The following is a 26,834-nucleotide window of genomic DNA, read 5'->3' as shown; positions in this document are numbered from 1 at the left end:
CTGAGACCGTCCGAGCTGCAGGGGTAGGGAAGGAAGAGGAGGGAGGGATGAAGGTCACCTTCCGCTGCCCCGGGAAGGTAACAAACCCCACGCAAAGGCCCAGGTCGAGCTCTCCAGAGTCATTATCGCAACAGGCTGTGAAAGGTTAGGGAGGAAGGAGCTGCTCAGAAGCCTTTGCCCACTAATTGATTGTGAGGGGAGGAAGGAAGGATGTATCGAAGAAAGAAACAGCCCCGCGCGCCCGGTAACCTCCTCCCCTCCCCGGGGCACACACGGGCAGGAGGCAGCAGGTTGTAGTTTTAACTGTAACAGAGCAGGAGGGAAATCAGAGTCAACAGGAGCAGGATCTCCTTTCAGCCCAATGGCAGATGTGGGAAATGTTTTCCAGCATCCTTAGGGAGGATGACTGGCCCTGACACTTGGGTCTTGCCCTGTCTCTGCCCTGGGGGTTGCTGCCCCGGCTCCCTTGTGCCCTCTTTGCCACGGGCAGCTCTTGGCATGGCTCCCAATTCCCTTGTCTCAACTGCTGGCATCCCTGCCAGCATGTCCCAGCCCCTCTGAGCCACGCCTGGGGGTCCCTTAGGGTTCAGGTTGCCCCACTCTGGGCAGATGCTGCCCCCACATGATGCCCGGACCAGGGGGCTGCTCTGACGGAGCCTCCTTTGGGAAGGGAAGGGCTGGTTTGTGTGTGAGCAGGTGGGAGTTGTGTCCCCAGAGTTTGCAGCAAGGTTTGCAGCCAGCCCAAAGCATTGAGATTCCAGTTTGACTCCCTCTCAGCCCGTGCAAAGACAAAATGCCCTGCAGCCACTGCCCAGACCAGCTCTGGCCATTAATAATGCCCATCCAAGGGCTGAAATATGAGGGGATTGGTACAGACCTTTGCTGCAAATACTCCTTCCCTGCAGTGGACCAGCCCATATGTTTCTGCAGCCTGGAGAACAGGCCATGGACAAGGTCTCAAGATGTTTCCTAGGGAAAACCAGAGTACCAGGTGCTCCACAGGGTCCCCAGGTTGGGCTGCACTGCAGACACTGGGCAGAGGCTGGAGAAGATTTTTCTCCTTCTGATTCAGCCTTAGGGAAGCTGCTCAGCTGCGTGCACTGGAAGGGACTGTTTGAGAAGGAAGTCCTCAGCATGCTCCTGGCTTTCTGGCCCCAGGTGAGATGGTGCCCAGAAATGAAAGGCAGCTGCAGAATTTGCCTCCTCCCAGGACTGGATGAAACCAGAGCACTTTCAGATGACACCATGCAAGAATTAATCCCCTTAGCTGGCATCAAAAGATTGTCTAAGTATGTTGAGTATCTCCTGGAAAAACACTGTGTCAGTATCTTCAGCAGGCAGCCTGATTTCCTATTTCCTAATCAAGGTTTGCAAAGAAAACAGGCAATTTGTGCCATCCTCTACCTGCTACCTCTCCTTAACCTTTCAGTCTGGCTTCCAGAGCCAGGAGAAGACGCAGTGGAAGAGATGAGCTGCTCTTCTGGGGAGCCACTTCCTTGTCAATGCTTAGGAGTGAATCCTGGTGCGACCTCAGGACAATAATTATCATCACTGTTTTATTGGTAAGGAAGGAAAAAAAGGGGGGGTTGTGGTGGGGGTGGTTAGAGCTGACAGAGTTTGCCTAAGTCACCTGGATAAAATTGGGAACGCTCCCTGCCTGATCAGGAACAGACTGAGACTGGAAACCAGTTGCCTTGATGCCTTGCTCTAACCACTAGACGACCCACCCTGTATGAGCAAACGGAATAAAATTTGAAAGAAAACAAAAATCTGACTTGAAAAATGTGTTCCGCGTGGAACCGGAGTGTTCCGCGGAGAAAAAAGGATGCAGTCCAAAGTTTTACTTCCAGGCAAACATTTCAAAATGGACTTATAATGTGGCCTTTCATTTAGATTTTATATGAAGGTTTTACTTGAACTTGTAATGAAGATGGAAAAATCCGCGGTTGCCATGGCTACTGGCACTTTGCCTAATGCACTCAAATCTTTTTCCCCTAATAAAATAGATTTCAGAAACCCCCCTGTATAAAGGGAAGAGTTAAAGGCCCTATAAACAACTGTGGGATGAAGATTATTATTCCCTCTAAAGCAGGTTCTGAACATCATGGCAAGGTAATTATGTTCATTCTTTTTTTTTCCTCCTCATCCATCAGGTCTCCAAAACCCTGAGTCCTGCTCTGGATGGTTCTCTTGCTAAAACTGGGAAAACGCCAGGAGGAAGACAATTGGATGGTGGTGAGAAAAGTGGCTGGTTTTCTTTCTGGGATGTGCTGCTACTGGTTGGAAATGCATCTGACTTGTCATGTGGGAAGTAACTTGGTGATTTGGGATGCTCTGGCAGTCTGCAGCTCCATCCCAGCGGTGGTGGACTCTCTTGGGCAGACACTTCAGCTGTGTTGGGTTCTGCTCAACACTCATGCCAGCAAAATTGAAGGTAGCTCAGGGTCCCCAGGGCTGTGCAGCACTTGCTGCTGGTGAGATAATGCACATTTGACCTAAATCAAGGACTGGACTTGAGATCTTGTTTGGTCAGCATGTACGATTTTATGGTCTGGGTCTTGGCTGGGAGATGAGCCAATCTGAGCCCTGATGCACACCTTGGATGTTCCAGGCAGAAAGTGTCTGGGAAGAGGCAGCATGTAGCCACCTCCTCCTGATTGTTGGCAGCAACCTGGCCGAGCTGCGAGTCTTGGATCCAGCAATGCTCTTCAGCTGCTTCTGCTTCCACACCTCCCTGTAGGGCTGGATGCTTCATTCACAGGAGCAGAGAAAGCTCTGGCTGTTCCCTTGTCCTTTGCAGGGTGGTTGTCTTGTTTGTCTGATTAATTCAGGTGAAACTGGAGCTTTTGTAGCTTTTGTCCTTGCAATTTCCCTTGGAGATCTTGGTGGCAGCTGATTTGGGAAAGAAATTGGGCTTTGAGGTCTTCTCAGAGGAGACTGAGCATGCTGAAGCTTGGGGGATGGATGGACAGAGTGTGTGCAAACAGAAATCACCAGGGCTGGCCAAAAAATTGTTACGATGTTTGTGTGGGTTAGAGACAGCACAGACCATGGAGATGCATGGTAAAGCCCCATGGACTTGTTGTCCTGGCTCTCCTGGAGTGGTGGAGGGAATGCTGATGCTCTTATTCTTTTCAGGCTTTCAGGGGATCATTTTAATGCAATGGCTCTTTGGCTTTTAAAGCGGTGGCTGTCTGCCAGCCTGGTTTATTTTAAACATGTGTTTCTGATTTGAAAATGTCCAGATCTCAAAATCTTTAATCTTCTCACACCTAGGGATTTTTTGTTTTGTTTTTGTGAAAGGCTGAGCCATGTGCACAGGATAGCGGGTAAAAAGCAATGCAGACTGTTAAAAGGAAGAAAGAGAAACAGTGAAAAAATAAGAGAGAGAGAAAAAAAATCCAGCTGGCACTCTGCTATTATCAAAGCAAGATGCAGCACGGAGATTGTGGATGCCAACAAATAAGGCTTTTGTTTGTCTCACCACCATAATCATTGATCAAAGTCCCTGAACTTAGTGCTGAAAAAGATCCTAATAGATCCCTCCCAGATGAAAAAAAAAAAGAGGAGAGTGTTTGTAAGGCTGAAACAGGTTGTGTTCCCACATGTTTAAATCCAAACCAGTTTGGGTGTAAAACCAGAAGAATTGAGTCCCCTCACTGTTGAAGGTTCTGCAGGGCAGGAAGGCTTTCCTTCTTGACCTGGGATTTGGGAAGGTCTTTTGGGAAGGTCACCTGGTCTTCCCTGTGTCTGCCAAGATGAGGAGAAGAGGTCAGGTCAGGAGAGGGAAACCTCTCCTGGGGAGGGGAGAGGAAGGACTGGGACATGAATCACCGGGAGGACTTCAAAGGAGGTTCCTCCCCTCCCAGCGCAGGAGGAACAGCCTGGGATGAGCCCTGCTCCACAAAGAGAGAGTCCCTGGGATGTTTTGCATTAGTAGCATGTGATGGAAATCTAAACTGACAGGTTTAAAATGTGCAAGGGGAAAAAACTTTTTTATAGCAACCTACAATGAAGGTGTGGCTGTGAGGGGCTAGATACACAAACCTCTGACCTGAGACACTTGCTGCAGAGGGATGCTTGTTTTCAGTCACATGGCTTAGTTAGGATCTAAACAAACCATTAACTTGTAGCTCTGCAGAGAAATGCTCACCCCCCGCCCAGCTGCTCTGGGAGGGCTCCAGCTGGACCAGCAATGGCAACTAGGGAGTTGACCAAGTGTCTTTGCAGGCTCCCACCCACTGCCTATCCATGCTGCTGTGGCCTCTGGTGCAAAGGTTGGGGCAGAGCAGAGACTAATTCAAAGTAGGTCTGAAGGATGGTGTCAATATTGCCTTGTTTTCCCCATCCAGAAACATCCCTGGGGCACATTGCCCTGTCCTGCCACTGTTTATATGGTTGGAATAGGGAGATGCTGAGCAAGGACAAGCCTGAGGTGCTAGTGCACCTTTGGTGGAACAGCCCTGCAGCCCATGGGAACACAGCACCCAGCATCATCCCAAACATCTCCTGGAGATGGTGTGCCAGCAGAATGGGGGCTTGGAGGAGAGATCCATCTCCTCATTCCCCCCAAAAAATCCACATGTGAGCTGAGGCCGCTGCCTCTTCCTCCTTCCCATTTCTCTGGGAGAGCAGAAGGGCTTTTACATATCTCCCTGAGCACCAAGAGTTAAGGGGACTGTGCAGCTCTGAAGATAAGAAACAGATGATAAAGGTATGGGAGGGATAACCTTTCCATGACGCAGCCTCTAACTGCAAACTAATTAGCATGCAGCCTTGTTTCCAAGAAATTGCAAAGGAAGAAAAGGAAATAAAATTTAAAAAAAACCCCTTTTCCTCCCCAGGAGGGAAGCTGAGTGAGCATTAAAGGCCTGAGAATATGGAACAGCTGAGATTTGCTGCTCAGTGTGCTGAGAGCTGGGAAACACCCACCAGCCGAGGTGTGAGTGCATGTGCAAGGCTGCTCCTTAGCACTTCCCTGGGGAGGTGCTGGGCTGTTCTGGCCCTCTCCTGGGAAAACCCCTGTGGTTTTTATTTGCCCTGTTCCAGCTGATCCTGGTGGCAGCTGATCCCTGCCAAGGTCAGGCCTGATCCTCCACTGTGCTGGGTAAGGCTCAGCTGCAGCAGGACAGGAGTCACAGCAAACCCAGTGGGTTCTGACACGTTAGGAGATTTTAGAGCCCCAGATGAAGGAGTCCAGCAGGACTGCAGCAGTTGTTGCCATTTAAGCAGAAAGCAGTTAAGTGTGAGCTGAAGTTGGACACTCTCGTGGCTCTTGACACCCCCAGGTACCTGCTGGGCTCTGTCTCCCTCAGGCAGAAGGGAAAATTGGCCTATACAATTTTTGCCGACCTGGTGCCTAGGGATTATTTTGGCAAAAAGGGTCTAAATGCTGGTTATTTCTGGGACTTTAATGCCACCTACCCCTAACCATTCCCTGGGAAAGGAGGGTAGGGCCTTATCTGGTGGTTTGGAGACACGCTGCAGTTTCCCTGCACGCATCAGCTGGATGCGGATGTTTGACCAACTTGAGTTTCATTTCCCCCCCCCCCCTTTTGTTTCAATTTTCTTTTAAGCTTTATTTTTCTCTCCTCTGCAGCTCATTAGCATCTTCCCTTTCCTTGCTTGCTTTCCCCCCTTACTTTCTTCTGGAACCTAGAAGTATTTCACCGTGGCTTGCCAAATGATTTCTATCTCAGTGAAAAAGAACTTGCTATTTCCTGAAAACCTACCACTGTTTTCTCTCTCTCTCTCCTCTCTCTCCCCCTCTCATACATTCTGAGTATTGAAACAAATCCAGGTAACTTGATAAGAAGCTAATGAAAACAAATGAATTCTGTTTTGTAAAGGTGTATTGAGAAGGGCAGCAGTGTCTGGAAGGGAGAGACTTGTCTCTGCTGAAAAGAGATTTCAAGGGACATCTGGCCTCAAAATCCCCCCGTGCCAGACTTTTTAGGGCAGAAATGGCCAAAGAAGAGACTCTGTAGTTTTCCACTTGTGTGGGTTTGTTGCTGTTTTAGACATTGTTTGTGAGAAAGCAGGAGGATGAGATGGTTTGGCCAGTACAGCTGGATGTAGTTTCACTGCCAGTTGTTTCACACCAGGGGGTGACAGGGGCTGCGTTGCCCCCTGGTGAGTCCCAGTCCCCTGAGGACCCTCAGTCACAGCATCAGGCCCAGCAACCTTCAAACCCCCTTTGCATTCCCCCCATAGCTCACCTCACAACCCCCTGAGGAGAAGCAGAACCACTGCTGCTAACCCCAGTTTAGCTGTATCCCAGTTTATCCCATCAGTTGGTGAGGAGCTGAGCAGGGACCAGTGGGATGTGGCCTCCAGCCGAGCTCTGGCCACTGCTCTCACACAAAGCATTTCCAGTGCAATGGAGATGTCACCATTTCAAGGGGCATTGTGGTAAGTTCTTCTATTTTCCTTTCCATGGAGCTGTTCCATGAGCTGCACTGGAGCACACTGGGCCAAAAAAAAAAAAAAGTCTTCATTTAATGAGCTGATTCTTTTATTGGGCTGATTTTCGGCTGCATTTTACCTTTCAGCACACAGGAAGTTCAGCTTTTAAGAAGTTTATTTCTTTATCATGCATTCATTTCCGAAGGCTTCACTGGGCTCCAGGGTAGGTTTCTGTTTGGTTTGGGACTTGGAGAAATGAGCCTTTGAACTGCTCTGCTGTGGGGAAGGTACTGTTTGTTAGATGGCTTTCTGTGTTGCATAACTCACAGATATCATCCAGCATTTAAGAAAATTGATGGACTTTATTTTTATTTCACCCCCTCCTAAACCCTCCCCATCTTCTGTGTGATTTTTTTTTTTTTTATGGTCCATGATTGGAAGCAAAAGGTCTAAAAGAGAGAGGAAATCAAGCCCGTCAATAAATGCTAAAAATATTTAGTGTGGCAGCCTCTGTATTTTCTTTTTTGTGAAACACTGATTAATATTCAGTGGTTGAAGGTTAATACCCCATTCATTTTATTCCCTTTACATCCTCTGCACAGCAGTTGCTGCTCCAATTTCGACTTCTAATTCATGCAAATCTGGTTCCAATCAGGATATTAGGAACTCACTGCATAAGCAGGAGGAGAGGGTTTTTTTTTAAAAAAAAAAAAAAGAAGAAGAAGAAATCACACAATTGTTAAACTTATCTTTCAGTACAAGTGTAAACACACACAGGGACACTCCAAATCCACAAGGTTGCTGTAAGGAAGGGGTGTTAATTGTGCATTTCTCTCCTCTTTTAAAATACAGTGAGAACATCCATGTAGAAGATTTTTGGCAGACTTAACCAGAAGTTATTGTTGATGCAGCAGCAAAAGTCTCTGGCCTGGGTTACAAAGGAGATGGATGATAATAGCTCATGCTGGGCTTAAAATCTAGGATTCAGTGCAGGGACAGGAGTTATCTGTGCTCAGGTGAGGTTATCCAGCCCAGCCTGGGGCATGAGATCTGCTACATGAATAATGCAGAAGAAAAAAAAAAAATCTCCAATAATCTCCTCTTTTTTTTTTTCTTTCTTTCTTTGTTTTTACTGTGAGTGCAAAGCAGTTTCCATCAGTGAAGTGGCTGCTTCCAGCCCTTGGGTGTTGTTTGTGGCTGCCTGTGCCTGACTTTTCCATCCTCTCTGGAGGGCAGTGGGTTCCCCATTGTGTGGCTGAGCACTGCTGGGAGAAAGGGCTTCCCTGAGGCTGTGGGGCTGGATTTGGGACCTGTTTTGTTTGTTTTACAAGGAAGGTGGTGGGACACTCTAGCAGATTGCCCAAAGAAGCTGTGGATGCCCAAAGAAGCTGTGGATGCCCCCATCGCTGGAAGCAGTCAAAGTCGGGTTGGACAAGGCTTGGAGCAACCTGGTTTAGTGGAAGATGGCCCAGCCCAGGGTGGGTTGAGCTGGGTGATCTTTGAAGGTCCCTCCCAACCCAAACCATCCTATGGCCTTGGCCAGTGACCATGAGGAGGTGGCAGTCCAAGATCTGGTCTTCATCCATGCATTGTTGGAGCAGGAGACACTTATGCATGTGCTGGCCCCTCCGGACCCCCCAGGAGCAGCCGTGCTCCCTTCCTCCGGAAGATGCTGCTCCTATGGCATCTTCCTCAAAGGAAAGAGCATTTTCTCCCTCCGTGGATCACTGGTGGCTTCAACTTTTCAAAATAAGCAAAGGCTCCAGCACAGCCCTGCACGCACTGTCTAGCCAAAATGCAAAACTTCACCACAGTGCACAAGTGGGCTGTGTTTTTCCGACCAGGGAACAACGTTAGAGCCCTTTCATCACCTTTCTTCTGCACTTCTTTAAAAAATGATTTAAATTGGAGGCAATAGTATTGAACCTCTGACACTCAGACAAGACTCTCTGAATCAGACCCTTCAACTTATTCCATATTCTATAACCACTTTGCTCGCAGCCCTTGTGGTTTGTTTTGTTTTTTCTCCGAAGTGTTTGTTCTTTCCGCTCTGTTTGCTGTTTGTGCCATCTCTGAGAGATTTCATTTAATTTTTTGCCTTGATACAGGAGAGCACTGGTGACCACCAGGGGTTCGTGTCTCAGTCCTACTGCTGATGCACTCCACAAACCCAGGATTGCTGCCAGCCCTTCTCAAGCAGCAGTTTTAAAATTGTGGTGCTGAACCCTCGGTCCCCACATCTACTGCCGAGAACACACAGTGGAGGGAAGTCAAATTCCAGATTGCTCAGCAGAAAGGGAAAACCAGCTTGGAAGCCCCTCTGGAAAAGGGCCAAACAATAATCTCATGCTGTGTGGGTGAGAATGGCAACATCTCCCTTGGATTTAGATGGAGCAAGAGCTGCTCGCACCCACTCGGCCTCCTGCCTGTGATATTTACAGCCCTGATTTTGAACCAGCTGAATGAAAATACTTGTGGGCAGCAAAAATAGCCAGTGCTGAAAACCTGTGTCTGCTGAGGGTGGAAATTGCTGGGAGTTCCTTGGTGGCTGCAGCAGATCATTATAACCAGTGTCAGAAATAAAAAGTGGTGGCACCAAGCTGGTGCAGCTCAGGCATGGTGCTGCAGCCCAGCAGCTCTGGGGATGCTCTGGTGGCTCAGAGAGAAAGATGCCATTTTTTGGGGGGAGGGTTTAAAAAAAACCAAACAAACCACCTTGCATTTTTCTGTCACATCAGCACAGTATGCAGTGTGAGGGAGGAGTTTGTCACCCCAAATATTCATTTAATTTCTGCTCCCTCCTCGGGAGCATGGCCCTTGGTTTTGTGATGCCATGGTAGGAGTGGGATGAGGTGGAGCCACTGAGGTTACTGCATCCACAGCATGTTCACAAGGTGGAATTTAGCCCTGTGGGTGTGTAAACATGCCATGCAAATCCAAATCTTCTATCAGTTGGCAAGATACAGTTGAACAATGTCAACTGAAGCCCTGGAGGAAAACATTAACACTGTGTAAACCTCCTGCTCCCCTGGAGGGGAGGGCAGCACTGGAGCTGCTGGAGCCTCTTCCCATGGGAAGGACAAGTGGGCTCATCTCTTGGCTCTGGGGCAATGCCCTGGAGGGAACAGGGAGGGGAGAGCTGCCCTAGATTGCTGTGGGAATGCAGAGGATGTTTTTGCATTTGAAGGGCTGTTCCCTTGCCATTGGACTTTGGCAGCTGCAAGGAAGCTCTTAGCCTCTCCACTAGTGGGGCTGTCTGGTGCCAGAGATGGTGATACCATCTCCAGTGGTTTGGTAGGCAGAGCCTAGTGCCAGTTAACTGGGTGATCTGGGATATGTCCCAGTAACATTTCCTATGCTGGGAGGGCAGGGAGGAGGGATGGAGGCACGTGTCTGTGTACACAGCAGCTGGGGCTGCTGCCAGGGCTCCTTTGCCCGAGCAGGGTGAGCCTGACTTTAGCCTTAAAGTGCTCTGGGCTCCTTTGCTGGGTGGTGCTGGAGAGGCACAGGATGGCAGGGCCACACCAGTAGCTGCACTGGTTGCAGGGACGCCTTGGCTTGCCCTGCCCGGGCTCTGCCTCTCCCTGCAGCACTGCCCATCAGCTGGTGGTACCTCTGCACTGCCTCATTCACTTGGTGTGCCCAGGGCTGGCTCTCACAGCCCATGTGGAAATGCTTGAGCAGCCACTCTAACCTTTGGGCTGCAGTAATTAGCCTCACATGGCATCTGAGCCGCAACATGTGGCCCAGCCCATTACTCTGCTTTAGTTGCTTGTTAGGCCCTAATCTCTGTTTGATTTCAAGGTGAAACCGATTTGAGTTTCCTGAGGTTTCTCAGAGGAGCTGCAGGGGTGCTGCCCCCCTCCATCCCGCTTGTCTCCCGCAGCTCAGCCTGTGTCTGGAAGGAGGAAGGAGTCAGAGATCACCTGCTGAATCCGCTCCTCTGGTGCCACCCCCCTCACCACGATGCTGTGGGGAAGAGAGGTGACGTTTGGTGATATTTGCTCCTTACAGACCTGAAGCACCCACGGGTTCGCTCAGGAGCAGCGGAGTCCCCGGTCACCTCGAGAGGAAGGTTTGCATCCTGCCTGCATGCTCCTCGGTGGGTGTGTTGTAAATTAGCCACTTGTTGTTACAGATGTCTGAAGCTTTCCATGTCAGCTTTGCATTTGGTTTCCCTTCTGCCCTAATTGAGACCAGAAATTGAGACCAAAATCCAATTAGAGGATAATCCTGTCCTTTTTGAAGTCCCTGGCTGCAGTGTCCCACAGTCCCAGACGGTGGATGGGACCAACAGGCTGCAGTGAAATCCTTCCCTGGTATGGATGATGAAATGGATTTTTCAGGCCCATCCGGGTCAGGAATTGCTGTGTGCTGTACTTGGTCATTCCTTTAGGGACAGCAGATGTTTAACCACGGGGCTGTGGCTCTGAGCAGGCATCAGCCTGTGCCTGGTGCAGCAGGGATGGCTGCTGCTTGGAGCAGCTTGGGTTTATTTGCACAGATGCTCTGGCAAATGGAGGTGGGGCAGGTTTTGCCCTTCAGGCAAGGTTGCCAAAAGAAGCTTGTTTATAAGTGGCATTTCCTTGACTCAGAGAACTTGGGGGCAGCTTTGAGCAGCCCCAAAAAAGTACTGAGCCAGTGTTGGGGCAGATAGTTGGCTCCCTGAAACATAGTGGTGCCCTGGGAATTGCTGTCCTGCCAATGCATTCAGCACGTGTGTATGTTCCTCGTATCTCCGTGCGGTGGGTGCACCTTCACATACAGACACTCTTGGTTTGTGTGTGTTTCAAAGAGGCTTTGAGGAGTTCAGATAGCTGTGTCATCATTGGACCTGGGGAATAATGATGAGGTTAATGCTCATGTTTCAGGGTTAAGCAGTGTAGGCTGAGAGGTTTCTGAGCCTGAGGGATCTCAGTGATGACCATTCAGAGGTCATGCAAGCTCCAAGCTGGCTGGTCAGCTGTGGTCTGTGCTGCAAACCCGAATTGTTGCCAAGCCATAAAATCCAACCCCATCTCCTGGCTTTCATTTGCAAAAGCCAGTTTGTCTCTCTGTTGCCTCACAGTAGAGAAGCTGCTTTGGGCTTGGTATTAACCATAGGCTGGAGCTGTGAGTGCACCACACTGAGCCTTTCAGCCCAGGAGCACAAGAGCAGCAAGGTTGAGCAGCTCAGATCAGCTGCATCTCCCTTCCCTTCCCTCTGTCTGCTACAGAAAAACAGGAAACTGCATCAAATTAGCTGGACAACTGAGCCTCCTGAAAGCTTCAACATGGCAATTGTAGGCACCACTCATGTGCTTTTTTTCCTACCCTGCAGCAGCCACGTGTTAGGCCAGAAATTTGACTTGGTGTCTCCCTGCTATTATGGACGAAAGCAAGAAGGGAAAAAAAATTAAGGGGAGAGTTTGGAACCTTGGGACCTCCCATTGCATTGTTTTTATCCTTTTCCCATCCTGGAAAAAGAATCAAAAATAGCTCAAAACCTTTTTCTCTGCATGATTAAATTAGGCTGAAGAAAGAGATGACAAGCAGCACTGTCTGGATCTTGATGCTTTTACGCCTCGTTGGGCAGACAGAGTCGTGTCCTCTTGGTGGTTTTAAGGGTTCTGGGGGAGCTGGGCTCCAGCTGTGGCTCTGGGGGCTTCAAGGATGAATTCTGCCAGCAGGTTTCCACAGGGAGTGTCACGTTGTACCTCCCATGGCTTAGCACATCCCGTGTGGTGATGTGAGTACCTGAGCATCACCAAAGGACTTTCGGATGGTCGGTGCGTGTTTGTGCTGTTGTCCAATTTAAAAAAACCACACCAGCAAGCAAAACCCAACACCTAAGGCAGCATAATTTAATACTTTTAAGTTATGGATTATACTTTTAATGGGACTGTTTCTGCTGTGGATTTCAAGTCAGTTTTCTTTTGATGGACATCAACAGCAGTAGAAAGGACATTCTTGTGCCTGGGAGATCAATGTTGGCAGGAATGATTGTGTGATGGGATGGAGCCCAAACAGTTGGAGTGTGAGGTTGGGCAGGAGGAAAGCCCAAAATTTCTGGAGTTCTGGAAATTTGTGGAAAAGAAAAAAGACAAAAAAATGGGTGACTAATTCTGGGCAGGTTTATAAAAGGTGATTAAATATCACATCTAGAAACACAAGCCCCTCTGTACTGGTTTGGAAAGGAACAGTTGGCCCCAGAGGGGCACCAGGAATTTCAAGGGGAAAGAGATGGAGCTTCCCACACACCTGCATTGCTCTGGCACATCTTGTCTTCAGTGTGAAGATGTGCCTGGGTGCATTTGTCCTTGGTTTACTTTGAAGTAATTTTGGCAAGACTGGGAGGCTGAACAAGGGCAACACAGAGGGATTCAGCCTCTATTTTAAAAAAATTTGGCTTTTTTCCTCTCCTCTGCACTTCCATTGTTTGCCAGCTTGCCAGTTCCCTCAGCCTTGCCTTAGAGCCCTGATCCTCAGCTGGCAACATTCCCCTTAGGCCTGTGATTTGACCCATTATTTGACTTGTTTACTCTTGGCTGTTCTCCAAATGTGCCTTGCTCCCAGATGCCTCCGTTTGTGGATGCTTTGGATTGAAACCTGACTGTGTATTGATAATTTAAATATAAGCACAACGTTGTTGTTTTTTTTTTGGGGGGGAGGGCAAGATTTGCAGCCAGTGAAAGGGTAGGAAAAGTGTTTATGCAGGATATGGACCTTGTGTGCTGCTGGTTTTTGCTGGCTGAGGCTCATGCAGCTTTAACCTTGGATGGGGACCTGCTGATCCCCACTGCAACGGGATCCTGGGCTGGAGCCAGTGCCTGCAGAGCTGGAGGGGACATGAGCCCTGTCACACGGGGCTGCCAACTTCTCCTGCAGCTTTGGGCAAAGTGACTAACACAAAGCGGAAGCCCTCAGGAGGACCAAATTCTTCCTCAGCCTTTCAATTAGCTTCTAATCCCTTTGCTCCCATAAAATCTCAGCTGCCTGCTCCCCCTGCCTGTGTATTTCCACTGGCCAGGAAAGCCACGTCCAGGAGCATCTGTCTGTGTGGTTGAGGCTGGAACCTCTGCCCGTGCCAATGGCCACACCTCGCCACAAAGAACATGTAATTGCAAACCTTGTTTTTTCTCTTTCCCCTTCCTACTGAGTGTAACACAAGCAGACACCCGTCACCATCCTCTGCTTCAGCTCTGATGCAAACTTTTTCCACCTGGCTGAGTGAGGTGTTCAAAAAATAGAAATAAATGTGAAAAGAAAAGGGGAAAAAAAGAAAAAAAAAAAGGCCGTCAGTAGAGATATTTTTAAACACATGACACAGAGGAGTGTGACACACTCGGTGTTCTCAGTGGGTGGGTGCAGTGTTATTTCATGTTGTTCTTGTCCCTGGGCCCAGCATTACAAGTGTCCACATTATTAGTGGTGTCTGATAATAGTGTGTGACAAGACTGCCTGGTCCCAACCTGCTGTGAGGGGCCAGGGGCTGCAGCAGAGGGGTGGGTGGGTGGGTGGGTGCTGTGCTGGTGGTGCAGGGGTTGTTTGTGCCACCAAGCATTATTGGGCTGGGGGTGCTCCAAAGAAAGGCATTTCTCTGTCTTGCTCAGCCTCTGTTTTGTTTGGGCAAGTCCATCTGGCATTGCTGCAAGTCCATCTTTCCATGTCCACTTGTCCATCTGAGGCATATGGGTCCCTCAGGGTGGTGGTTTTGGAGACGGAGGGAGCAGGGACCCAGGCGTGTGTGGGATCCAGGAAGGTGGTGGTGAAAGTGGCAGGGGCTGATGCTGGCCAATGTCTGACAGGCTCGGACACCAACTTGTGGTTTTATAGCCCTATAAAAGGCAGCTGACAGAAGAGGTTCTGGTTTTGGTGACTCCAGCAGAGCTGGGAGGAGCTACCTTGTCTCCAGGCGCCGGAGCCGTGTCTGCTGGTGCTGAGTCCCAGGCGTGATGCTGGGCAGGGAGAGCCCAGCTGGGATTCCCGGCGTGCTGGAGGGCAGGAGCCAGGAGCTCACCCAGCCCAGCAGCTGCTTTCCTGGCTCCCTTCTTGGGGAGTCTGTGCAAAGATTGGAAGGGACTGTCTAGAACCTTGCTCTGCAGGGTGGGCACCTCTTCTTCCCCTTTGCTGGGTTCGCTCTTGATGGTCTCATTGCAGATACAGGAGTTTGAAGGGAACGATGAGGCCAGCTGAGGTCCAGGGTCTCCCTTTGTCTCTAACACATGTGCAGAAGCCTGATGGGCAGAGCTGGTGTAAAGCAGCCCAGCTCCATGGCCTGGTCCCCAGCTGGCTGCTCTAACATGGCCTCCTTCCCTCCCTGGTTTGCTTTTTTCTCTGCCCACTTCTCGCCATCTCCACTGAAGCATTTAATTTCTGTTAGATACCTAAATACCTTTCTGGAGCCAGGCCAGGTGAGTTGGCCTGGGTCCCTTCTCACGCTCACTGCTTTCTTGTGGCTTGCTGCCACCATCTCTGGGGCTGAGCCCTCAGTGGGACCATGCCAGTGGCAGAGCAGGATGGGCACAACACAGGATTACAGGAATGGCAGCAGAAGATCCACTTATTTGAAACCCTTGACGTTTCAAATTAGGGCAGGGCTGGGGGTGCAGCTTCTCTTCCTGGTTATACTTGAGACCATGAGGCAAAGCTTGTTCTCTTTGCAGTATTATGCCTGTTTAATGGTGGACTTGGGGATGCTCCAGCTTAACTCAACTTAGCCCTGAGATACCAGCACAGAAGCCAGGGAAATGTCCTCCTCATCCCAAAGCAAAGGCCATGAGGAGAAGCTATGGACACAGGAAAAGCAGAATTAACCTTTAAACCTGAATTTCTGTTAAATGCTATAAGACGTGGATAAGAAGAGAAACAAACCCCTTGGAAATGTTTGACTCACGTAGGTCAGTTCTGGAAACTTGAAGAAATTTGTCTTTTGGCCCATTTCTCTAGAAACTCACTGTAAAACTCAGCATATGAGACATGCTGCATCCTCACCCATCATCTGTGTGGAGATGCAGGGCCAGCTCGGAGGGCTCCTGCACCCTCTGTGTGCTGCATCCTTGGGAACCAGTGAGAGAAAGTGCAAAGCAGAGCCCTGAGCTTTCCCTTTCTCCCACTCAGCCTGCCCAGAAAGCTCCGTGGTGCCTTGATCCCCCACCACGACCAATGGATCCTGGCTCTTTTTTTATGGAGACTCCCCACCAAGGTAGACGCTAGTTAAAAGGTTACTGCCCAGCTGTGAAATATGTAGACAGGGTAACAGCTAAATGGCAGAGTGACCTCATATCTCATATTTATTGACTAAATGTGGCTTGAACTAGTCACCACTAGTAAAATAAACCGCAGCCCCAAGTACTGCAGGAATATTCCATGGCAGACAGAATCCTGGTTCCTTGTCACACTCTTTCTTTCACTTGAAATTGAAAAAAAAAAAAAAGGTGAAAACTTTGTGGCTAATCTCATTTCATTTACAAGGTAAGTCCTGCAGAAACTCCTTCAGTTCAAGCCTGCTTGTTTTCTGTGGGAAGAGCTGGGAATCTCTCAGTTTTCTGTTGAAAGATAGGGAGCAAACGAGCCCTTGGGATTATGTTTTACCAAAATCCACCTCAAGAAATCCTTGCTCAGAGCAGGACAAACATGTGAAGCTTTAGAAGAGAGAGCTGGGGACAGGCAGCTTTTTTTGTGACGTCTATGCCCACATGTCTTAGGGATGAGAAGTGGCTATGGAAAACCAGGAATCTGCCTTAGGTTTTGTCTGCTTGAAGAAACTCGTGTGGTATAAAGGTGATTTATCTCTTACTTTTGCAGCAAATGAAACCCATTCAGCATCAGAGATGTTTTCCTGAGCACCTCCAGCTGGTCCAGCCCCTCTGAAGGTGGGAGAGGCTGTGTCACGAGTATTTGGAACCTGGTAAAGACTCTGAAGGCTGCAGAGGGGTGAAGAACAGATAAGGTATGTTGGTGATGCTCCCAGGAGCAGGGTCACACCACTTTCACAGAGCTGCCCTCAGGAAGGGCCTTTCTCCTCCAGCTTCCTTTGCACAGCACCCAGCAGGGTTGGGGGAGAACCACAAGGTTCTCCAGCTTTGGTGTTGTGGCAGTGGTCCCTCACCTTCCCTAAAGAAATGGAAGAAAATTGTAACTGAAATGCTTGGAAGTGGCAATGAGGGAGAGTTTGTGATTCTGGGTGCTGCTCAACCAGGAGTGCAGTTTGTCCCATTTCCTGGCCCACGGGTTGCTCTGGGTATCTCTGTTGTGACTTGGCATCTGCCCTTTCTACCCTGCTGAGCCTGGCCTGGGCTCTGCATGGGGCGGATGCACCCACAGCCTTGCTGTTCCCAATCCCCCAGTGCCCAGGTGACCCATTTCTCGTTGCCCCCTGACCCAAAGGGTCACCATGGGCTGGTTTAAACCATCTGCGTGGCAGCTTATGAGCTCATGGCTGTCTGGGGGTGCTGGGGGTGGTGGGAGCCCACGGCCACAACAACCGTGGTCGGGGCTGGAAAAGCTGCGGCGCGTTGCAGGTGTTGCTATAACGTCCTGCCTGGGATGACCTTTTTGGTCCAAGCCCATGATGCAGTGTTTCCCTTTGGAGATTTACGTGCACACAGGGAGGGGGAGATGCCAAGTATTGGAAAAAAGACAAACTTGGCAGCAGGACGGGATACAGATGTTACAGCTGTGAGCCCACATCAACACAGGCTGTAAACTGCAGGCTGGGAGCTGAGCAGCTCTTGGTGGCTGCCTTTCAGTGTGGTAATGATGCAGAAATCCCCTCCCTCACCCATCCCTCCCCTCCCCACCCACCAATTTCTCAGCCAAACTATGAAAGAGATTCAAAATTCAAGGGCTGGTTGATGGAGAGTGATTATTTGGAGGTTACTGGTGATATGCAGTGTTGATAAGGAGACCAGTCAAAAGTCCTCTTGGTCATGTCCCTGGGGATCTCATGCTAATTGTTGTTGTGGTTAGTTTTTCCAAGCTAATATGTAGAGAGATAACGAGGGCCAGAGAAGGAGAGGAAATGGCCTCATTAATGCTCTGTGGAGATAATAATTCCTGCTTCTGGCTTGGGAGGGATCTTTGCCAGCAGAGAACAACAGGAGCATCTTTCCCCACTGATGTGACACCCGTTCTTCCCTAGAAAATTGCGTCGCTGAGACTGAAATGCTCTCTCCTTTTTTTTTTTTTTAAGTAGGAAAAATAATTGTCTCCTACTGCCTATGATAATATTTTGTTGGGAGAACAAATATTAAAAAGCCATTATAAGTGTCCTGAAATACCAGAGCACTATTGCAGAATTCTGCATTTAGGGAAGCGCTGTTCACACATGTGTGTCAGCTACGTTTGCTCAACACATGACGAGCAGGGGTTGAAGACGTTGTTGGGACGTGTCTGTGCTGTTTAATTTCATCCGTGGTTCTGGCTGTCCTGATTCTTCAGCCCCAAACAACCACCCCCTGGCTGGGGCAGTAGATCAGGTTTGGGGCTGAAGCCTTCGTGCTTCATGGTTTCCACCTGAGGTCATAAATCAGGCTGGAGTTGGATTAAAGCTTAGGTTAGATTCACTGGCAGTTTTGCTGTTTGCACTGAACCTTGCAGTGACTTGGACGTGAGCTGAAGATTTATGCGTATTTGCAGAGCCCGCGGTTCCAGGTCAGAGCTTGGACTGAGGCGTTTCCAGGGAACCATTGCTTCCCTCAGCGTCTTTGGTGGCCTCATCTGAAGCAAAAGACATTGCTAGGAAAACGCATCCAGCGCTTATCTCCCTGCTGAGGCTCCTCCTGAGAGGTGAGAGACTCGATAAAACAAGCCCCAAAATGCTGATATAAACATTGCTCAGGAAAAATGTGGTCTGGCCTCGTTGTTAACTCAGGCAATACCAGGGTCTGTGTGTAACAAAGCTGGGAAGAGCATATGGGCAGGTCATGGGCAGAAAATTAAAAGTGGAGTGGAATATAGGCTTTATTTTCCTTTTTGAGTCTAAATCCATACAGACAGGAGTCATGGGTGGGATATCTCAAGGAAATCCCGGCTCTGTGTCCCTGACATGACACCAGTGCTTGAACCAGGGTGATACCCTCCAAACCATCCTGTCCCAGGGCAATCCCTGTCCCAGGAAAGGTAACTTTGGACAACTTGTTTGTTACAGATGTTCCCTCTGGATTTGCTGAGTAGTTCCCTGACATGATGCACATCACCTTGCAGCTGTGGCCCTCATTTTCCTCTCTGTATTCATCCAGACATCGCTGTCGGAGCTTGGACCACAGGTGAGACTTTATTCCCACCTGTGGGCAGAGGGATCAGGCTTTGCATGTTCCCTTGGGATGCTGGGACCTGAGACACCTCCCAGCTTACCCAGCTCACACGTGCCAGCCCATGTACACACACAGGCACACACCTTCCCTCTCCGGCTGATCCCCAAAGCTGTTCTGGAGGAATTGGAGCCATAACAATATGGCAGTAAAAAATAATGAAATGCCATCATAAAAAAGATGTGGAAAAGCAATTATTTATTTATACCTAGGGAACTAGGAATAATACACCTGTTTCGTAGGGATGGCTGGCACAAAGCTGGCATTGCATAGTGGTACTTAATAATCTTTTACCACACTTTATAGGCTCTTTCCTGCAATTAATGCTAAATAAAATCAACATTTCTCCAACTAGCGTTTCTGGCTCTCATTAACTCCCTTCTTGCCATTCACCATCTTTTCCCCTCTCAGTATCTTTTCTTCTTTCCTATTTTTCCTAATTTTCCTTGGCTCTTCACTTCTCATGAGCTCTGGTGTCTGGCAGTGTCAAAGAGCAGGACCTGCTCCCTCACTGAACTAACTGACATTTCCTGGCCTGGTAGAGGATTGTTCCAAATCATAGGGCTTAGCAAGGGCTGCTCCTCCAGGTGGAGGAGAGGGACATTCCCAACAGAAATGACCCCCAGAGCCCTGGTACGGGGCTGGGTGGCATCACTGTCCCCCTCCAGGAGGGCTGGAAATTTAGACTCAAGTGGATTGGTAGATGAGTGAATGCATGAGGCAAAATGCTGTTGATGGTGCTGGGAGGTGATTTCAGGACAAAACTTGGTCCTGGACTCTGCACTGGCTTCATTGTCTTTCTTTGGTTTTTAGGAAGGAGACCCTTCAAGGACTTGCAGCAACTGAGAGCCACCTGGAAGTGCTGGAAGCTCTTCATCATGGAATGTTTGTCTGGGTCCCAGGAGATGTGAGTCCTCCTGCTCTCTTGCTTTTGCCTCCCACTCCCCAAAGTTCCAACTGATTTCAAATTATGGGATTTCAATGTTTTGCTTTGCTGTGAACCTAGAGGATGATGCTCCTTGCCAGCAAAGCTGACAGTGGATGGAAATTCTGAAGGAATGGAAATCTTCTTGAGGGACCATTGCAGACTTTTTACATTTTCATGTTACACATATCAGGCAGAAGGGTCTGATGGTGAAAATATCTGTGTTTAGTTGATACTTTCTCCGTTACTTCATTTGATCAAACAATTTTTCTTTCCACTGCATCCCACGTCTTTGCCCCAAATAACTTCTATTAATTCCAGCCACAAAAAGAAAAGAGGGAGAATTTTTTCTCCATTAATCCCTCCCTTTTGATTTTAAAATTGCAGATTTTCTGGATTTATTGTCTATTCTGTTAATAATAAAAAAAATCCACTACTTCTTTTTCACACAGAAAACTATTTTGGATTAAACACTCTCCTCCTCTCAATCTTCTGCCCCAAAATGCATGGATATATTCCTAATGCCACTGAAATTATTCAGTGCATTTACTATTTGTTTAAGGAGGTAAAGTGGTCTGGGAGGAGAATTCAAAAGCAGGTTTTTCACTGTGCATGGAACCCCAGGTGAGAAACTGTCCCATAACCTTGAAGGCAGGAGAGAAACAGGCAGCCCAGGCACTTGGGGCAGGCTGGGCAGCCCCTCCCAACCTGGGCTTCGTTACAGCCAGAGGGTTTTTCTTCTTTGAATCCAGAGCAGTTGCAAACACGCCTCAGATGGCAGGACAGCTTTATCTGCCATCTAGTTCAGATGTGGGGAGGGTGTGTGTGGGGGAAATAGGACCCACATGTTATCAGCTGATACATGAAATAGAGAGGCTTATTAGGGAGGAGAAAGGCCACGAGGAAAGAGGAGCCGTGCCTGCTGCTGGGAACCATCTCTCCCTCCCTACGCTCCCTCCTCTCCCTCTTCCCCACAAACTCCAGTTAGATGATGAAAAGGCTGGTGTCAGGGCCTCAGGATTTATGTGGATAATGGTGCAGTGAGGCCTGGTGTTATGGAATTAGATCCACGTGTTGCTCCTGCAGGATGATGGATAGGCAGGTTCCTGGGATCAGCAGTGACACACGCCGTGGCTCCCCACCTATCTCTCCTCTTGCCCCACTTCCCCCTCTGCCAGCAGCTCCTCCCAGCTCTCTGCCATCACCCAGCCCACCCACCTGGCACAACCTCAATTCTCTGTGGCTCCTGGGAGCTCCTCTCAGGTGGCCTGTCCAGGAGCAGCAGCTCAGGAGCACCATCCAGAGCCAGGCAACCCAGGATGCTGCAGCCCTGGTAAGAATCCCAGGGTTGGTGGCAGGAAATAGCATCTCCTAAGGACTTTGCTGGCCATCATCCTATTTCTACCTCCTGGTCCAGTTGCCTGTCTTATAAAAGTAGATGACTGGTGACTCTTGTTTAATTTCACCATGACCTTGATCAGCAGATATTCCCCACATCAGTCCTTCCCCTTCCCTGGATGCAATGCTTTGTGTTTGTCTGTGCTGAACTGTCTTTGAGAGTTTACTCCGGGCTCTAGCTCCAGTTTTTTTCAAGACCAAGCTAAAGGCCTGATTCTGGCATTGCTATTTAGGAATTGTCTTGCTTGGACTCTGCTTGAGTTTCTCCATCTTCAAAATAGGGCTGACACTAATTGCTCATTTGCAATGCATTTCCAGACGCGTGGCTGTAAAGTGCTGTATGAAAATAACAGGCATTGTTACTATGGAACCTTCAGGGGAAAAAGAATTAATAGATTCATATAACTCCACAGTCATTAAAACAAACCTTATGTGGATGGAAGAGACCAGAACTGAATAAACCTCCAGCAAACACAGCCTTTTACAATGAAACACAAACTGGCTTTAATCAGCAGAGCCAAATAAGTTTTACTTTCTGAGGTTTCTTTTTTCCCCCATCCCCTTCTTTCAATATTAGCAGTTGCAGAAGAGCACATTGGCCTGATGAGAAGAGGGGAGCTTTGCCCAATTCCTGGTCTTCATGAATATAATTTTTAAACAACAACAACGAAATGCTCTGCTCGGGCTGGCCAGGCCTCAAGTTGCTTTCAGCTGCACCAGGACCTCAGCCAGCCTCGCTGAGCATGTCATCCTGTGGTTACAGCTCCTCTGTTTGTCCATTGATGCACACACGTCTGTTGGGTGGTTGAAGTTCTCAGCAGCTCTGCTGGAGCACAACTAACAGGTGAGCTGAAGACAAAGGTGCAAGAGAGGCCAGTCTCTCCACTGCCTTTGTCACAAGTCAAGTCTGTACATGCTGCATCCAACGTACTCGGGCATAACTCACCATGTTGACTTTCCATCCAGCTCACTGCTTCTGCAGCACAGAACCAGTCATGCCAGGTAACAAATGTCATCTACACGGTGTGGGATGGACTTCTTGTGTGCTAGATGTGTTAGGTCATGTAAGTCCTCCCCAAGGGGTATAATTAGTGATCGCCCCACCTGCCTTACACGTGTTGAGCTTGACAAGGCTTGGTGGGCTGTGAACCCCCCCAGTAGCACCAGTAAACAGCAACAACCCTTGCCCCAGGGCTGGCTGCTCCATCACTGCAGCACCTCATCCACTGCCAAGGTCATGGGCTGGAGAAGCTGCCTGTGGGTTTGCACAAACCCCTCGTGACAGCCATGGCCATGCGCTCCACCCACACCCCCTTCCCAGTTGCTCCCTGCTTACCTCTTGCCACCAACGTGGGCTTGGATATGAAATATTACCAGGGACAAAGCACCTTTCTCTTTGCACAATTAGTTTGGCCATGAATATTTTCTGTTTAAAAAATGAGCCTCTCCAAACTGAAGATATTTTGCTTTTTCCATTGCTGCAGCTTCCACCCATTTTCCAGTAGCATAAATAGAAATGGAACTATGATTTACTTATTTTACTTAAGATTCTTATTTTGTGAGAATTAAAAAAAAATATAAATGCAAAGAGGTAAATGTATCTGGCAAAACCTTCAGGTATTAAAAAAAATAGTCATCCAACTTGGAAGGACATTTCCAAGAGAATATGAGAAAATGTAAGATCAGCTCTATTTGAAAAGCACTTGCCATCTTTAATTGACATTTGGCAGAGAGGAAACTGTTGTTCTTATTTAAATACAGGAAATGCCCGTATTTATTTTAATTTTTTTTTTTTTTTTAATCTGCCTTTCTGAAAAACAAAAAGCCCAAAGAAACAAACCACCCAAGGAACACTGAGGTCTGGAACAGTGAATACGCAGCCTACACCAGTGAGGAGCTTGCTCTTAATCAACCATCCACCTGAAATACTTAATAATAGATAATTTTCAAAATCATAAACAGCAGCAGTGTCAGACCCCTGGTGCTCGTGAGCTACCCTTCATTTCAAGTGTGGTGCTGAGAAGAGGGTTGGTTGGTTTTGGTGATGCATCCTTAAGAGCGTGTCTGTGTTACTCTTGTGCTGTAATTAAACTATTGCTTATAAGAACTTTTGCTTGGTCGAAAAGAAAAAAAAAACCCTCCAATTACAGTAATTCCATTTCAGTGTTTTCCATCAGCTCCCAGCCAAGTTGGCCAATAACTGAGGCAAAGAGTAAGGGGGGGGGGGAGGTATGTATTGTATACTCACTTAAAACTTGGCTAGAAACGACCTTTTATTGTCTAATTTTTTTTTTCCATGCCCAAGTTGGCTACTTGAGGCAAACTCATTGCCAAGTTTCTATAGTGTTATTTTCCTATGTGTTATGTGTTCAAAAACATATTTAAAAGCTGCCCTCCCAGGACCAGGGCAGAGGAGCTGGGGGTTGGGAAGGTTAGCAGGGAAGATGCTGATGTTAAAAACCTGGATAGTTTTGCTTGTGCTTTTTTTTTTTTTTCCTTTATTTTTCCCCCCCCTCCTGTTCCTCGTGCAGCCCAACATGGTGAGATCTCCAAATGGGCCATGCTAAGAGTGCAGCTGAAGACAGGCCTGTGATGTTAATCTAAACCTCCCCTGTCAGCTTGGCCAGGCCCCAGGCAGGGCCAGGAAGGCTCTCGGCCGCGCGGGGCGTTTGTCAGGCGCGCTCAGCCCTGCTCTCGGGACCTTCTCCCTCTGTCTGGGTCACTGTGACGTGTGCTGTGCTGTGTCTGAGCACATCCATGGCTTTTGAAATATTTTTTTTCCTTTTTTTTTAAAGAAAGGAAGAGATTCTGGGTTACAAACCCAACCCCAGAGCAGTTCCCGCCGTCCCAGCTCATCCATAAGGATCCGGCCATCGCGTGATACCAGAGTCAGGATAAATAAGACCTGCAGCTCTCTCCACGTTTCAAAGGTAATTTCTCTTTGAGTCCCTCATTGAAAACACCACACGGGGGTAAACACAAAGACCAAGGGCTCAGGCATCTCCTTATTTGCCATCGTTTCATCTTAGAAAGGAAGAAAAATTAATTTAAAGTTTCATGTGTTTTGTTTTGTTTTGTTTTGTTGTGTTTGTTTTTCTGGTTCTGCACTTTAAGTTTGAATTTCACTGTGTTTGCCTCGAAGACATTTTTAATTTATTTTTTAATATATTTAATCTCATTTTCTGTTTTTTATGAAGTCCTACAATGTGTTTATCTTTGGGGTGAGCTGCCATGGTGTTCCCAATGGATCTGAAATATTACAGGCAGGAAGACAACCACTTGAAAGCCATAATGAGGGTCCCAGCTTTTATTTCCTATCTATATTTTGACCTACATAAAGTTATACAAAGGGTAAAGCTTTCAGACACCCTGATCATCTTATTAATATATTTAATTTTATTGTGCAGCAGCACAAGCTGAATGCATCTATAACACAGAGGTATCAACTCTTGCTTTTGATACTAATTTAAAAATCCAGCTACAGAAAAGGAAATAAAAGTGCAATTTTAAAATGTTGCACAAGTTTTCTTGTGATACCAATCACTTTTCAAAACCCTGCCCCAAATGGTTTAGGAGCAAGAGTCCCACTAACTGAGACAGGAGCCTAAATTAGTCAAATGTGGCAGAAGGGGATTATATTCCTGATGGGTCCTTTGCCATTTTATGGATCATCCTATTTTCACATGTTTATTTTTCACTCTGATGTAGATGGACACACTCTCCCTCAGCATGTTGGTAACTGGGGGCATGTTTAACTCATTTGGTGGGTTACTTAAATGTAGGTCAAATCAGAGAGAACTTGGAAGAAAAGTGATGGAGACAAAATTGAGAGGGGAAAGGTCACGTGCAGCATGATGCACACAGATGGCTTATTATCACTAGGACCATGTGGCAGAATCCAAATTCATCTGACAGTCTGTTTTCATGATACAAAACTCTTCTAGGGACTGCTGAACCTCTGAAAGTATCTGGGTGCCTTCTGCATGCTGTTCACACCTTGCTGACCTTGCTGATGCCTTGGAGTAGTTGCAGTTTCAAATGTAGTTTGACAAACTTAGAGGTTTAGAGCAATGCTTGTGGTGGGATGGAGACCCAACCAAACATTTTGGTGTTTGCCAGGTCTCCCAAGCCAGACTCACCAGGTTTCTGTGGATTTCCAAGAAGCAGATAGACACTTTGTAGGTCCCACCTTGCCTTGTACCTCTGCAGGGGTGAAAGTAGCTGAACAGAAGCTTTTCTCTGTGGCTCAGTCCTGACTTTCCTCCTGCTCAAAGACTACCCAGAAAGCAAGAATCAAGCGACTGAAGGATTTATGTTGGAACTAGATCCCCATGGATCAGAACACGAATAACACCTCCATCCCCTTCCAAATCTTCCAGGCCTGACCTTTCACAATCTCCATTTCCTGACCAATGACTCCAAGGAAAATAGAGCTGCTAGTTGGTATTTAATGGAAATCTGTGCAAAACTTGTCAAAATACACCACCATGCCTGTCAGATGCCTGGGACAAGACCTCTACAGTAGTTTCCAGAAACCCAGCGCAATTACTTACATTTTAAATTATCTTTAATTGTCGCATGTGAGCTAGAGAAACATTTTTCCCCACTCTGAAGCAAGACCTTGCTATTAAGAGTCACCCCCTCCCTAATTGCAGCTGTAGCCGGGGCAGCGCGGGGCAGGGCGGCTGCCGAGCGCCGGGCAGGGGCAGGGACCCAGCACCAGCATCCCAGCAATTATGGAAGGGCAGTTTGGGAGTGTAAACTTTTTAGTCCTGCTAATTACCTCGCCAGATGTTTCAATCCAATCTCCTTGCCCCTCCTCTCCCATCAATTACTGCATTGTTTTTTGAGCTCCTGATATGTAAAGTCACCTTCACTCTAGAATCTAGAATCAACTCGGGTTTGGTTTGGTGGGGGGTTTGTTTTGTTGTTTGTTTGGGTTTTTTTAAATTGTATTTTTATATTTTTTTGCAGGAACTGAGCCTCCTTTTGCTATCTAAGGGATTATTCAGGTTCCTGTGTGACTCAGTACTCATTGGTTCTTCATTGGACCAGGCTCTTGGGGTGGAAACACTTGGAGCAAACAATGAAGTGAGGCTGTTTATGAAGCCTTCAAACATTAGGCTGTGGAGAAGAGCCCAAGTTTCCATGTAGAGGCCTGAATGGACAAGAATGATGTGAAACACATGGAAAATGTGGAATAAGCAATAAAATTATAAATAAAACAAATACAATAAATTGGGAATTCAATTTTACTTGTAATGATTTGTGTTCCTAGTAACCCAAGACTCCCTACCTTTGGAAAAATGGCATGTTTTTCCAATGGAGGAGCTGCCTGCAGGTGACAGGCCTGATGGGGTATGGGGAGGGTTGGATCATTGTGTGGCTCAGGTGATCAGCAGGGACTCGGGGCTTCCAGCACCTCTTTCTCCACCAATGACCTGCAGCATGATTGCAGGAAAAAAAAATAAAATCACTTAAGTAGCAGTTGGTGTTAGAGCAGGAATTTTGGCCACAAATTAATCTTGGCTTGTTCTGAATAGAGAGTGGCCTGGTAGACCTACCCAGGTGTGTTGTGTTGGGTTTGGGTGTTTGTTTTTTTGTTATTGGTGACAGCTGACTCTGAAAAAAATAAAAATAAAGTCCTTGTCTGCTTTAGCCTCTGCTGCTGCTCTGTTGTGGAATTAGCAATAGGTAAATTTATAGACTCAACTTAGCAAATACATGAAATATGGCTTATATTTATAACCAAAGTTCTGTTGGAGTCCAGGGGTCATGGTTAAGGGCACCTGCAGCAAAAGCCAAGAGGACAG

At 47.8% G+C, this 26,834-nt stretch overlaps 1 long non-coding RNA gene across 3 annotated transcripts; it reads left to right on the top strand.

Moving 5' to 3' along the window:
- The first annotated feature begins 1,382 nt into the window (after positions 1–1,382).
- On the top strand, positions 1,383–26,258 carry LOC127391748 (uncharacterized). Of its 3 annotated transcripts, XR_007891113.1 has the most exons (8): positions 1,383–1,562; positions 2,154–2,235; positions 16,192–16,336; positions 18,536–18,653; positions 19,512–19,605; positions 21,599–21,865; positions 23,817–23,951; positions 25,996–26,258. It is a non-coding gene; the product is annotated as an uncharacterized LOC127391748 (long non-coding RNA). The 3 variants fall into 3 exon arrangements; XR_007891112.1 differs by lacking the exons at positions 1,383–1,562; positions 2,154–2,235 and adding an exon at positions 6,332–10,507 and having other exon boundaries at positions 21,785–21,865; XR_007891111.1 differs by lacking the exons at positions 1,383–1,562; positions 2,154–2,235 and adding an exon at positions 6,332–10,507.
- Positions 26,259–26,834: the final 576 nt, after the last annotated feature.

The sequence above is a fragment of the Apus apus genome, chromosome 17 (genome assembly GCF_020740795.1).
Source record: "Apus apus isolate bApuApu2 chromosome 17, bApuApu2.pri.cur, whole genome shotgun sequence".
NCBI classification, from domain to species: domain Eukaryota; kingdom Metazoa; phylum Chordata; class Aves; order Apodiformes; family Apodidae; genus Apus; species Apus apus.
The sequence above is the reverse complement of the archived record's forward strand: the minus strand, read 5'-3'. Positions and strand labels throughout refer to the sequence as shown.